At 40.1% G+C, this 13,784-nt stretch overlaps 1 protein-coding gene across 1 annotated transcript in view; it reads right to left on the bottom strand.

The window, feature by feature from the left end:
- Positions 1-13,784, bottom strand: part of LOC117430571 (protein phosphatase 1 regulatory subunit 36-like) — a 38,725-nt gene that overhangs the window by 24,236 nt on the left and 705 nt on the right. The gene's annotated exons all lie outside the window — the stretch shown is intronic.

Below are 13,784 nucleotides of genomic sequence, written 5' to 3' on the forward strand. Positions count from 1 at the left end.
GGGAAAATTTCCCTGATCCTACAGATTACAGGGCTCCTTCATTTCCAGCAGCCTGGCTCCTTCTGGGCTTGACATTCACAGCCATCTCCCTGGAATCTAATTCACTATGTTTCGTAGTAACCCCGGACTAAAGGGAATAAGACCTTTACTATATTGTAACATGCTTCATAAAACAGTTTTTGAGTGGTTTGTGGTATAATCATCATAAAGCAGCAATTGAATAAATAAAGCTATTCCACATTGATGAATCTAACACCATAGTATGGTGTGAATTAAAAACACCCTATCAGGATATGTACACAGAATATAGACACATACAGATCAAGAAATAAAACAATAACCCAAAGAGATCACTACCAATCAGTGTTGGTGTCTGGGTCATATTTACGTCAGGGATACTAACAAAGGCTCTTTACAATATTTAAAATGAACATTCATTTGGTGTGCATCACTGCACTTTCACCAGATACATTTGTATATAAATTAAATAGTATTGGTTAACGATGGTGTTGCATTGCAACTCAAGTGTTGGTTCAGTATGGCCATGGCTGTCCACAGTGTTGCAATATTACACCTTTACAGCACGCTCTGATTATGACGTCATTGAAACGTGAGCCCTACAGCCATGGTTGGGGAATAAACAGCTGAGAAAGTGTTTCAGGGTGGGGGGCTCCTGTGGACCCGATTTAGCAGAAGCTCTGTCCTCAGCTAGTGGACAACTTATTCCAACTTGCCCCTTGTGATTCGGTTTCTGTTTGCATTGAACCTCTGTGTATAATTCTATGTACATAAGGGGCTTTAAGTATTACGTTTAAGTACAACGTTTAAGGATACAATTATCTCAGTAATTCTCACAATGTTTTTTTTCATGTCCCCAATGAGCCACCGTAATTAACAGAGAAAGCAAATTCTGCTCTGCCTCATCTACTTGAAAAATGAAACGGTTAGTCTCAACAAGTTTCTCGGGCTAATAAAATAATACAATGAACACTCCTGTTGTCATATCTGCAGTCTAGCTCACATAGCGGGGTCATAAACCCCTTTCATTTAAATGATGTCTAATCAGTAGCGGATGCATCTTGTAATTGTGGTCCACTATTGTTTGTTAAAATGGAAAGTAAAGTTGTGCACACCCAGTATAAAATTTAACAAGTGCTCCAGAAGTCTTGCTCTGAGCTTTGAACCCAGCAGTGATTTGTGTTCGACGCTGATGCAGTATGTGTGGCAGCAAGCTGCTGCTGCCAGCTCATAGACAGAGCTATCCTGTTTCTCAGACCTCAGTCAAGACATGCTGCTTATCCATACGTGGGCAGGGCAGGTACCAAGGCTGCTTTTCTCACAGTCTTGTTCCAGCAGCCATTAAGATAAACAGGGAGTAACCATTACTCCAGTGCCCACTGAGGGACTGGAGGACGGATCTCTGCAGGAGAAAAAAAAAGCTGAAAGTGTAAGCAAATACGCAATGACTAATCTGGAATACTCTGAACAGGGCCGGGCACGTCGCTTGGGAATGAACTTTTAAACTAGAAAAACAGATTTAACATTTACCCTACTGTTAAACCACTTGCAGATGATTCTAATTTGCACCTTGCCCAGCTGGTTCAGTAGGTAAGCATGTCCTACTGCCAAAGCAGAGGAATAGATGTCAATCTGTAGCCAGGCTGGTACTGATGGAGGCAGTGCAGCATCTTAAGCTACATGGAGTGCAGTACAGTGCTGTCATGCTTTAGTTCTTGCAAGGGCTTGTTTACCAGCAAGAGGAACACACGCCATACCATTGCAGTAGAGTGACCGTATGGCTACATCTGCAGCAGGACAGTTCTGTTTTTTTTTAACTCCCATCACACTGCATTCTGGTACCTGTAGTCTGTCTTTTGTAGGTACTTATGTACTGTACGTAGTTATTCAAATTCTTAAGGAATCACTTATTTAGTGTTACCTAAACATAAGGCAGTACTCATTATATACAAATACTAAATATACAGATGATATACTAAATATACTGATGGTGCATGATTAATATCATGTTAAATGGTAGCAAGATTTATTTATTTATTTATTATTTTGTTAGTGAATGTAAAATGCAATATCAGTGGATGCTCAAGCATTAAACTGATGCACTGAAACATCAGTTGTTTTGCAGGGATGCTTATCACATTCCAGATATCGGTGTCTGTATGTAACTGTCTGCGTACACAGTGCAGCCAGACCCGAGCTGGTTCATTTCTAGCATGTGTTTATCACACTCACTAGCCTGGGTTTTATCAACACTGGTGGTCCTGCACAGACCTCCTCCCATCTGGGAAGAGCTGCCACTGCCATCTCCTAGACAGCGAGGGTTAGAGCCCATTAAATACCAGGAGAAACAACAAACAGACGACATCAGAAGTAATCAAACCCGCCATCAAGCAAGCGCACGGTAGCCTGAAGGAGAAGCCGTTCATTTATCTGTAGAAAGATTTAACATCAGTCATTATATATTGCATTATTAACCCCTTAACTATTACATGAGCCCCACCCCCCTGATGTAATCGGACACCAAGTTAAATGGGGTTAATTGCTGCTATTTTTTAAACAAAAGTTTGTTTTTGAATTCTGAAAATTTGCCATGATAATTTCCACACACTTTACCGTGCTTTCCCCTTGGCCTTTATTTCTATGCTCAACCACACTTTTCTCGTGCTTGGCCGTGCATTATTACTGTGCTTCACTACATGTTGCCATGATTTTATTGTATCAATAAACTTTTACCAGGGACCTTCCAGGGTTAATTACAGCTCACATCCTGGAGAGAAACTGAACTGTGTCAAAGGCACTTACTCTTCCAGTTGTATTGCATTTTGTGGGCATGTATGGATCTTGAATGTGTTTAAACAAGCACATTAACCGCCAGCCTGACCCACATGGAACATGAATTTGCCTTTAATAAATCTCAACACATAATTTAAAGATTCTTTATTTAATTTTTACCTGAGTAGTACTCCAAATGCCCGTTCATTTTGCACTGCCCAAAGTGTGCTGCCTGATTTGGTCTGGGCTTATGTTACTGTTATGTAACAAGTAGAGAATTTACAGACTCTGTGTAATCTGCTAAGACTCTACGCATTTAATTTGCATTGCTTGCTTTTCTGTACCATACTTGCACTCTTTACCATGGTAAACAGAAGACCAGTCCTGGATGAAAATCTCCATGCACTCGCTAACGGTACAGGAATTCAATGCACACAGATAGGGTGCAGCATGGCCTGATTTATCACCAGCTCTTTTAATGAAGGGTATTTATTTTATTTTCCAGGCCCCTTTCCTTCAGCCAGGTGTCATCATTAATGATAGGTGATCTATGCCCCTGTGTAATCCTGTAGTCTCTGACAAGCAGGCTACTGCGTGTCTGTCTGCTTGTATCTTAGCACATGCTGTAAAAACAGCAGAGCACAAACGACACAGAAAAGAAAAATAACATGTGCAGCATACAGGCGGACAGGAAGGACAGGGACGGGGGTCTGAGAGCACAGCTGAGTTTACCGAACATGTCCTGCCTGCTGCATTCCTGCTCTAGGGGAATGGGAACATCTCAAACATGTCACTGTGTAAGCAAACATTAACATTGGACGCATTAACATTCAATAAGCTTTTAAAACACGTACAACTCTGAAAGGTTGGACTGAATGTTGCAAGAGAACGGGGGAATAAAGCCGATGCTGTGTTCTTTGATTGAATGCACCCGTAAGTGGGACTTCTCTAGTACTTGAATTGTGATGGCTTCCATTACTAATTTCAAACTGCGTGCCAGCTTCACACATCTGTCGTGACAATGTTTAAAAGTCCTGAACACAATTACATTTAAATAAGGTAACTCAGTTAGACTGGTTTTCTTTATTATTTTCAGCTCTTAAACTACTAAACCCTGGATGCATGGGCGTAATTTACAAAGGGGATGTGGGGGACATGTCCCCCTCACTTTTTCAACGATGGGGAAATGTCCCCCTCACATTGCATTACAGTACTTAAACTTTTATTTCACGATAATGAATTGGTATAATCACTACTAGTCAGTATAGAAATTCAATGGGAAGAAAAATGGGATCGGCTCCGGGATCACTGGAGAAGGATCATGAGTTTTACTATTAGGATCTGGATCAGGCTCCACTGACCCATAATGCTGATCCAATCCTGGAGTTGCACACGCCTTAACTAGGGAAACTGGCCAATGAGAAGTGAACACACGTGGTGTGTAGTTTAAAGACCCCTGCTGATAAATGTGTATACAGCCTGAGATCACAGTAATGTGGTTTGAGGTTCAAGCTACATCTGCATTTTTTAAGTGGATGGAAGCTGAAAATACTTTTTAAAAACACCCTTTTCTTATACCAATACAGTACTAGCATCATTTTGATAGCAAAACTGTATGTAGCTTAAATATTTCAATTGTGGGGAAACCTCAACATTTCTAGAAATATATTTCAAGGGCAATTCTCATCCCTCTCATTAAATCTGCTTTATGCCAGTCAAGCACTCAACGCTGTCTCAGGGCCCGGATGTACTAAAGGGATCCGATCCTGGATCCAGCCTCCGATCTGAGAGAAGCTTCAGTGCTCTTCCAAGACTGAAGCCATGGCTTCCTAATTCCATGACTCAGAAGTGACTGAATAATATAGCTATCTGCCACACTCCTCACCCATGACAACACTGTGCCAACAATTTATTGTTTTGAATGATTGCCGCAGGAATTTCTTTGGATCTTTTAATTAGACATACAAGGGATGCAATGTTTTGTTATACTTGTTTGTAACATATTATATTATTTCAGACAGAATAATCTTCATGCATGCCCCAGCTACAGAAACTGTTCCCCCCACACGCACACTTTTGAAACCAAGGCAGGACATGGCTCTCCTTCTGGCCACTAGGGGTCGCTGTAGCACAATGAGGTGAACTCTATAGTCCAGCTGACTTTCCTCAGTAACCCTTGTTCATAAGCTCAAGAACACCCCCCACAACTTTGAACTAAATTGATTTTATTGACAAGTTTTTTTTTTCTTATTTTAATAAACAAACATTTTAGACTTAAAAACAATTTAACTGTGGGACAAGTCAAGAGGTAGCTGCAAGGATGGATGTAGACGGGGGGGGGGGGGGGGGGAGAGGGGGTGAAAGGATTCAAAATGAAACACAAAGGACGAGACACACCGGGTTATATATCGGGTATGTGACGTGTTTTGGGACTTTTCTGAACTTTACTTTCTAAACTTCATAGAGTGCACTGAAAAGACCAAAGGAGCACCCCTGCCCCCAGACAAGAGCATGAACTCTATGCGGACTGGATTCAAACCACGTCGCATGAATTGCTCTGCACTCCACACAGTACAACCCCCGTGTCGGATTCATAACAGCTTTCAAATGACCAAACTGAACCTCTGTAGTATCAAAACAGTTTCAAATCTGAAACATATTATTACAAATGGAAAGGAAGTCCCTTATAAAATAAGCGCAGCATTTAGTGCTGGTAGGCATCAACAGATCTATGTCTGTTTATTTTGGATGTCACTGATGTGTACTTGTTTTATAAACATTTGAAACCCCCTGACATTAAATCCTTTGGGACTTTTAAACTGATTAGAGTAATACAAGGCTACTTTCAGGACTAGAAAAAATAAACTGCTTTTATGAACTGCCTAGAGGTCTAATAAATCAAAAATGCCAGTGGTGGTTTTCTGAGCGGACAATCTCCATGTGTTTGACTATGAGTAGAATCTCTCTTCACAGTACAATTTTTTTTTCTTAAAAAAAGAATATATATATGCGTACTTACATTTTTGTTTGCTTTCTTGGAGGGTTTGTAATTTGAGAGAAAGTGCTATCGGAGTCTGACACTGTCGATATTCAAGACAGCCATGTTATTAATCGTTGAAGGCTTGGGTGAAGGCTTGTGTGGGTCACCTGATTTGGATTTTGTTTGCTGTTTATTTTTATAGGGAAGCTCAATTGAAAATTAGGCCAGATGTAATGAATCAGTGATTTGAGTGCGCGTGGCCATGTGCAATAGACCTGCCTGTTCAGTAGGTCCAGTGGTTTTAAACTCAGCACTTAGCTCTGGCTGTCCTCAGATAGCAAATAATAGCTCTGTAGGTCTAGCTTTAAGCCAAACCAAATAGTGAACAATGCTAACACTAGAACAATACTGGCCATGCACGTATTCATCTTATCATCCTTCTTTCACAGCCCTTGCCAAAGCAGTCACAGCTACAAGACCGTATTTATATGCTTTACTCACCCCAAGTGGCAAACCCAGGGCTTGTTCTACACAGCTGCATTTAATTTACAGTGACTAAAAATGAGTGGCTGTGTTTTGTGTGTAGGTTGAGAATTAACAGGAATTAAATGGTTAACACTCTCTCTCTGTATAAATCCATACAGGTACATGCAAACTTATGGTGTTTGAAAATGTTAGTTACCACTAAAATCATCCGGTTATTGTCGATTTTGAAAACATTTATTTAAAACCTAGTTTGCCAAGGAGGGAGCTTGGTATGCATGGGTCCGCTAGTACTTTCAGCAGTATGAGGTTATTAATACTATCTATAAGCACTGCCATCGTTTAAGAAGCAAAAGAATACATTGAGGTTAAATATATATATATATATATATCAAATACAGCAACTAGTAGTGTGTAAATGTACTACCACACCTCAAGATTTGTCATTTATATCCTTTGCGGTCAGTAATCAGTGATATAGAAACTCGTGTGAAAAAACACTTTGTGCTTTCATGAGGCATCTTAAACCATTTCTAAAAAGTCTCATGCATTTGACCATTTGTGGCTATGTGTTCCTTTTCTCTTGCATGGGTGGTCTATTAAAGTCATCAATTAAATTAGACAATCACTAATTTGCCGATTTTGACAAGTTTCCAAGATTTTCAGTAACTGTGGTTTGATTTCATATTCACAGCAAATCAAAACAACAGAAGCACTGGGGTGTTCTCATAACTCTGCACCACTACAGTACTTCTAAAACCATTTCTGCCGGCTCGAATGTTTCATAACCTGAAAAAAAAATAATGAATTGCTTCTCCTCTGAGAGCTGTGTGTAAGCAGTCTGTCGGCATGGGTATTTCCTGGTTTGTTGCCCTCAGCGTCTAACACGTGTTAGGCTGTCAGGACCCTTCTCAAGTAACTGAAACAACAACTAGAAAGTGTAAACATTCGAGAACTTTAAACCTTTCAGTGCTGCCTGTGGAGGCCCACCAACTTCAGACCACAGGACCACCTCAAACCTACTGGAAGCAAAATCAATCAGCGGTCACTTATCTGTGTCAGAGTTTGCTGCTTTTCTAGAACCATGGTTGAAAAATGACCAAAAAGAAATGCACTTCACTACTTAAGGGGCAAAGCGTTTCCTCCATTCTTTAATTAACTCCTGTTTTTTTCAAAGGAGAACAAAAAAAAAACATGTTAATGTTACAAAATTAGATACAAAACACACTGAGGGTGCTTAAGAGAACTTGAAATATATTATTAGTTTGTTTTTAGTTTTGTAAAATTAAGAGTTAATTTTAGACCGGAGTAAACTCTTTGAAAATATGGCCCTTGCTTACTAATTGCCAATTAATAAACATGCACTTACACTATACACCAGTGAAAACGTTATGCCAATTCCATTAGAAAGTGAAATGTACCATTGAACATCCATCTCTTATTGTTCCTCTTTCTGGAAAGGCCTGGAAACACAACTGACTCATTCTGATCCAGCCACAACCAGACACAACCAGAAACGCAGGGATTACTGCGTTTAGCTTCATTCACCATCGTTTATCACTGTAACAGATCTAGATGAATCATTAATAAAACCAAAAGCATTCCAATCTGATGTATTCTTTTGGACCATGGTTTCCCTTTACTCACAAACTAAATAACTTTCTCAGATAATCGTAGCGGGACAAATTATAAAGAAACAAGGAGTTTATTCATGTGCAGTAATGTGAGTTAAAGTACATGGAGCTAACAATAATTAAAGTCTAAAAGGCATGCAAAGAAGAAAATGAACGTCAAGGCAAGAAAATGGGGAGCAGTGATAAGGCAAGGAAGCAATGAGATTTAAAGGTTATCACTCCTTTAACAGCCTTCTGTAATTACTATGTACAGTAATTACAAAAAGTGTTAGCAACTTCCTAAAACGTGAATTTTGTGATTATGCAGCTGCATAGTTACTATGCAGCCATCTGTTTAAATGGAGCGCAATTAGGTGCAATTTGAGTGTAACTCAAAAATGAGATCACTTTTTTTTTTTTTTTTGAAGGAACTCATTGATAAAACTAAATATACATGTAGGAAAATAAAACACACAACAAACATTGCTTGGATATACTTCCGAAACCACTGGCTGGTTTGAGAATCCATGCTCAGAAAGGACACAGGTGTAGAGTGTGTGAGTCATTCAGACACACATCCTTCAATATACTTCCGAAACCACTGGCTGGTTTGAGAATCCATGCTCAGAAAGGACACAGGTGTAGAGTGTGTGAGTCATTCAGACACACATCCTTCGATATACTTCCGAAACCACTGGCTGGTTTGAGAATCCATGCTCAGAAAGGACACAGGTGTACATTCAGACACACATCCTCACACCTGCCACTTCCCGTTGTCTGACTCTTGCCTTCCGCAGTAGTATAAATACTCAAAAAGCATTGCATGAACATGTGTGTGGAGGGGAGCAAGACAACAGGATTTGACGCCATCAAAAAAAACAAGATTTAAATATCGTCACCAACCTTTTTAAATAGTTAAAGGGCATCTAGTCAGACCTGGAGAATTTCCCCCTTTTCATTTTGTTTCAGATGCCATCAGAAGGAAAGCATGTCAAAACAATAACAGGAACTGAAGCCTCAGGGCTAAAGAATGTCGGACCCCCCATAAGAAAGTGTCCAGGTGGGCAGCCAGAAGCGAGAGCCCAAGAGAGCTAGACAGAGCACGGATAGTCAAAACACACGTCACCCATAGGTTTGAGGTGGGGAGTCATGTCGTCTGTCTTCATACAACTACAAGAAGGTCTGCCGAAATGGATAGGGAAGTCAGGTACAACATCTAAAAAGACCACAGCTCCATGCAGTAGTTAAGATCACGGGCACAGCAGAGAAAACAACACTGTTAAAAGCATCTTAATGTTCTGGTTTGCCAGTGCCAGTGCTTGAAATATTAACATGCACAGAATTATGCTTAGATAGGGTCAAGTCGGATAAAACGGGTGAAACCTTCAATATCCACAATTCTATTTTACAAACACCTCTGTTATCCAAACAATAACTATCTATGACATTTTTTTTTAATCAATATTAACATTCATTACATGCAAACAAGCATTTTAGAAAATATGTATCGTCCAAGTAATTAAGACAGCTTTATTTGGAGTAGCTGTGACAATATTTAACGTTTTTCTCAATGACGTTCCTGAGAAGAAAAGGCTTTGGCACCACGCTGTGAAGTCATCTGACAGGCCCAAAAATACACCACTATGATCATCAACCACCATTCTGAAAACCTTGAAAGATCTAGATCCAGGAACTCACCACAAAGCAAGCGCTAGTGCCTGGCAACTAGCAGAATGAATGCTGGAAGAAGACATCATGGTTTCTTCTCACTGACTGGTTGAAGTCTTTTTTCATCTCCTTTTCTGATGGGAAGTGTGTCATTATGGCTGGTAAAGTTGTATACCATCATCAGGCTGTACTATTTCAGGACTCACCATGCCTTTGCCCACACATATCACGCTAATGCAAGCCAAACCTAGCTAAGTGTGTCAATTACACAGAACTCTCCCATTAGAATCACAAATGAGAGAGACCCTTGTAGTTGGCAGGCACTTCCCAGAGCTATTGCCATTATCTTGATGTGCTGAAGCAGTGGCTGGGCTTGCATGGACCATGTCAGATCTGGCTGCTGCTGCCTAACACTGATGAATGGGTGCCATTAATGCTATTCAGCTGTTTACCTTATTTCCAGTAATCTTGGAAAATAAGGGAAGTCACTGGGTGGAAAATGTGCTTATTTGTGGCACCTTAATGCTGATAGCTACCCATTAGCCACACTTATGTGGCTGATATATAATATGTACAGGAATCGGTTCTTCATTTTCAACCCTCTGACCTTTTGCACTGCATGTTTTTTTAATTACCATGCTATTTATCTGGAAGCAGCAATGGTCTTCTCAAGATCTTATTAACACCCGCATTCCTCATACTACTCTTATGAGACAGCTTTCTCACTGACGTTCACTGTATCTGAAGAGCAGGGTCAGTAGGGTAATGCATCATTTCAATTGTAGAGTGGAACAGAACTTTACAATGGTAACTATTAGTTTACCATGGTCATTTTTCAGTTTGATGTGTCTGTGGTTATGCTATGCTTTTACACAGTTTACCACGGCCTGCCATGGATTTGAATATGCCTTACCATACAATCATTTTGTTTTACACAAACACTAAGCTATGCTTTTATCCTGGGATAAACCAACAAATGCCTACTTATCAACGGCCACTAACCAGTTACTATGCTTTTGTATTTCTGAGAATATTACATGATAAGGTTGGAACAGCTTCTCTTGTAGAATCTTGGATCTAGGATTCGGAGGCGCTGTGTGTATGTTGCAAATAATAGAATCTGATTCAAAGAGGGTAACTGTTCCAGATGAGCAGTGATACCTGAAAAACAACTGATGCATTTGCCTCAGCACTAGAAAAAAAACCACATTGAAATTAGTCACCATGGCGATCTAAAACAACAGCCTAAGTGATCTAGACATAGCCTTGCCTCTGTTACCCACCATAATACAATGTCACCATTACACAATGTCACCATTACACTCAATTTATTGTACTGAAAGAACATTTAGTACACAATCACAGACAGAATGTTCTGCATGCATACAGTGCTCTGATGCTGTGCCAAGTCATGTGCACTAATTCCGATTTTATAATTCGCACTATCTGCATAAATCAAAGTTTTGATTGATGCAAAATATATTCTGACATGTTTTTGCAAGGATTGGGTTAATGTCACTGCAGTCATATCATATAATTGCCTAGCATTGAGTATGTGGTATGTTTTTAAATATGACAGAGGAGTAGGGGATGTAAGAGGGGAGAAGAAGTCCCATTGCACCCTCAGTCTGAACATCAGTACTGTTGATACCAGTGGCAACCAGCCAAGAGATGCAGCTGATGACTGTGTTGTGTTCTTCCAGGTTTGCTTACCTTGTCAGTAGATGTTTGCACTGAAAACAAACGAGTGACCGAATTGCTTCATATCATACATTGCACCTTTAAAAACAGGCATATATCACTCAGCCATTGGGAAAGGAACACTAACAGAGCTCTGTGCAGGGTGTCTGGCTCTCTGAATAAACAATCCCTATGCTTGTGTTGTTACTGGGTGACTGCTGTTGGTTTAGCCCTTTCTGACATTTGCTTTTATTTTACTGTAGTTTTGATAGCATTTGCAAAAAAAAAATGCTACTGATTTTATAGAGTAGTTTGAAAATGTATTAGAACACCTCAAGATTTGTCATTTATATCCCTCGGTGTGAGAATTTACATTTTCGGTCAGTAATCAGTGATATAGAAACAATAAGTGCTCATGTGTAAACATCTTAGACCCCTAATTTGCCTATTTTTAAAATTGTAGTTTGATTTCATATGCACAACAAATCAAAACAGAAGCAATGCGATGTTCTAATACATTTGCACACTGCTGTAGTTCCCCTCACTTAAAACACAGATTTGCTTTGAGTGTCAGACAAATTAAGATGCACTCAGTTTTACTTTTGGTTCCCTTTTTATTATTTTTCAGTCAACTACATTCACAAGCAATAGGGGTCTTATAAACGTCAGACTCAATAAATTGTTTTGTAAAGAATCTTAATACTCTCTTCATTTGTGTGTACCTCAGGAAATATAACACACACACTGAAATCATTCAGCCACAGTATTAATTGCAGGGTAAACATTTCCGTATTGAATAAGTAAATATATGTGGTGTTAAATAGCCGGTGCCTCTTCATTAGCCAGCATGTGCAAGTGCAGCCAGTGTCTGGGTCTGTAAAGTGAGGGATGATAAATAAACATTCCCACGGAGTTCGCTGATAGACTTGAGTTTATGTGTTGCACACAGCATGTGTAGCCCTTCATTTCCTCAGCACGTTTTCAGACTCATTAAGTAGTTTCTTTCTCTTGTTGTTCTATGGGGTGAAAGAGGGGGGTGGGGTAACACTGAGAGGAACCTCGATCCTTGTATTATCACACCAGAGTATGAGTGTGTGAGTCTAACTACCAGCAGCACAGAATAAAAAAAAAATAGGAGCGCATGTTTCAATTGGTGTTCTTGTTCCACTGGTTCCGGAACGCTACCTGAATTGTAGATTCTAATTTCAAACTATGTGTGTTACAGAGGGATTCTCAGTTATTTCGGCTGACACTTTAAATTGCATCAGCTGGCGGGTGGGTTTGAAATCTGCAGAAACAGAGTTCCACAGAGCAGGATTCAAAATGCAGTACTCAGGGTTTTCTGCACTTGGCATTTTCCTTGTCACATGTGTAGGAGGTGAAATAGTTCAGAATAAATTCAAGGCTAGGGGTTCATTCTGATCATAATTCACGAGTAACAGAATTAGCCTTAGCATAACCCCTAGACAGTCGGCTCAAGCTTATCCCTGCAAAGCGCAGCCTAGACAATCAAAGCAAAGCTCAGCATAGCACCTATTTCCAATTACTCGTGACCCAGAGTGAATCCTAGGGCAGGGGGTGGGGTGGGGTGGTGCCTGTTCATAGAAATGTTTATAAACACCCCCACCCTAAGTGCGGTCTCTACAGAATGGATGACTTCAGTATCATTTGACACCAAAGAAAGAATGTGGACGATGTTAGGGAGGAATGCTCTACTCACATTCCTGTGCTACTGCAAACAGAAAGTGACCTGCACCAGATCAACTCAGCAGTGCCTTTACTTAACTGATGCTGGGATCTCTGCTTTATGTAACTCGATTGTGAAAGACTTGCATCACTTTGATTCCTGAACCGGAATTCCACTCAAAATGTGTTTAAACAGGGTATGCATACTGCGTCTTTATTGTCCACGAATGGGAGCCATATTACTGTAAGTGAGTAAGGCAAGAACAATTATAAGCGTTGGTGTCTTTATTCTCTATGACTAGTGGTAGTAGTCTTGTGTGGCGCCTGCTTCGCTGTGGCAATGATGTTCCACAACAGCTGTGCAAAGTGGCCAACTGGCCTAGATACTCTATACATATGGGCTCAATTGATAGAGTTGGTTTTGCTTATTTATTCTTACCCTGACCATCTACCAGCGCCTCCTCCAGACACACCTGTTCAGACAGCACCTGTAAACCTCACAATTCTCGACTACACTGGACTATATGGCACCCAGTTGTACCAGTACTTGCATCAGCTTGCACTTGCACTGAACTGCTCCATACCTTGCCATATTCTACTACTGCTCTTAATTGTAACTAATTCCTGTATCTCGTGTTTGACTTTACTCTTATAGGTATCCGTGTTCACGTGTTTTGTAATTGCTCTTATCTGAAATCATTCTCAACCATTCATCATACTTACTACGTGCTCATACTGGACTTTACTCATATAAGCAAATAGTTTGAACATAAGTTAACTGCTCTTAGTCGAACCCGCTCTACATGTAATTATTTACTGTGTTCTCTGTTTTTTTGCTACTGATTTTATTGTACTTTACTGCTCTTATCTGTAATGTGATACTT

Source organism: Acipenser ruthenus, chromosome 18, assembly GCF_902713425.1.
Source record: "Acipenser ruthenus chromosome 18, fAciRut3.2 maternal haplotype, whole genome shotgun sequence".
In the NCBI taxonomy this organism is placed as follows: domain Eukaryota; kingdom Metazoa; phylum Chordata; class Actinopteri; order Acipenseriformes; family Acipenseridae; genus Acipenser; species Acipenser ruthenus.